Source organism: Pyxicephalus adspersus, unplaced genomic scaffold (genome assembly GCF_032062135.1).
Source record: "Pyxicephalus adspersus unplaced genomic scaffold, UCB_Pads_2.0 Sca6103, whole genome shotgun sequence".
NCBI lineage: Eukaryota > Metazoa > Chordata > Amphibia > Anura > Pyxicephalidae > Pyxicephalus > Pyxicephalus adspersus.
Genome location: NW_027323103.1, coordinates 1 through 1,508, shown reverse-complemented (window position 1 = coordinate 1,508; position 1,508 = coordinate 1). Strand labels below are relative to the sequence as shown.

The following is a 1,508-nucleotide window of genomic DNA, read 5'->3' as shown; positions in this document are numbered from 1 at the left end:
TTCTATGGAATCCCTTTTGCAAAACCGCCAGTGGGAATATTACGTTTTGCAGCCCCAGAACCGCCTGAACCCTGGAATTCAGTGAGAGAGGCCACAGAAAACCCACCCATGTAAGTGCCGGGATGTGAGCTGTTGTCTTGTTGAGTTGTTAAAATCCCCCAGGAAGTGAACACCCAAATGCCCTTCTAGAATATGCACATCACACTGCTAATTACCACATTGGTGTTTCTTGGGCCTCATGTGACCCTCTCACTCCATGACTCTTCCAGAGTAGCCGTTTTCTTCCAGTGTGGCCCACTCATTCCTCAAGTATGGTCCTTCTACTTTTCCAGTGTTGTGACCCTCTCTCTCTCCTGCAAGGGTAGCAGCAGATATATAATGGGCCCGTTCGACTGATAGGCCCAAGGACAGTACCATATTCTGCACCTCTTTGAGTTATACTTTAGTCACTATGTCTTTCTAGGTGTCTTCAGCAAATGGAAATGACCAAAAAGATGGTGGAAGTGATGGAAGTGGAAGTAACCTATCCTCCTTTGTCTGAGGACTGCCTGTATCTAAATGTTCTCACTCCATCGGACAGAGGTGACAATGCCGCGCTACCTGTAAGTGTCCTTTCATTTCCCGTGTATGGCCACCCCAGTGCCCAGCACCCTCAAACTATCGCACTGCCACCAGGCTAACTGCAAACAACAATACTGTAAATTACATTATTTCAATCATTGTCCAGCAATTTTCTCTCTTCTTCATTAAGGTCATGGTGTTCATACATGGTGGAGGGCTGGTACTCGAGTCTGCTGCTTGGTATGAAGGTTCTGCATTGAGCGCTCATGAAAATGTGGTTTATGTGGTGATCCAGTACAGATTGGGAGTTATGGGATTCCTCAGGTAGGTCTCATTATGTTTGATGTCTTCTTCCCTGAAAAAAAATAATATTTTATCAGATTCTGAATTGGTACATGTTACTCAAATAATGTTTTTGATAAATTCTACAAGAGGAAAAACTAGAGAGACTTCTTTACAGATATGGTCACCCCGGATGGATTGTTTTCTACCGCTCTTGTTTACCTGAACATCAAATGAACATCACTCATGCTCTGATCCTTAGTATTACACTTTGGGCTCTATTTATAAAACAGGGAATCCAACATTCCCTCCTTGGTCAGAATATTCCAGATCCATGTGTTTCAATAGTAGTAATTGATTCGGAAATGTCAGATTCCCTTCTTTATAAATTGAGCCCTTTGTGTTTAATTCTGTCTAGGTTAATGCTTTGGTAAGCCAATATTTTTATATGTTTTTCTTCCTAAACCCCCTCTCCCCACCCTTTTTTTCCACTATAGCTTATTCATCTTTTATTTTTTGCTGTTTTTTTAAGAGGTTATATATCTCTACTCACTTGTCATTTGGTGAATATCACATGGGATTTTGACCAGCTTTACATGCTGACCTTACTTTGTTTAAAATATTTATCCTAACACTTCCTGGTTGGTGGTAGAATTTTTGTCAGG

At 41.5% G+C, this 1,508-nt stretch overlaps 1 long non-coding RNA gene across 1 annotated transcript; it reads left to right on the top strand.

The window, feature by feature from the left end:
- On the top strand, window positions 1-904 carry LOC140321509 (uncharacterized). The gene is made up of 3 exons (XR_011918964.1): window positions 1-110; window positions 464-602; window positions 752-904. It is a non-coding gene; the product is annotated as an uncharacterized lncRNA (long non-coding RNA).
- The last annotated feature ends 604 nt before the right edge of the window (window positions 905-1,508 follow it).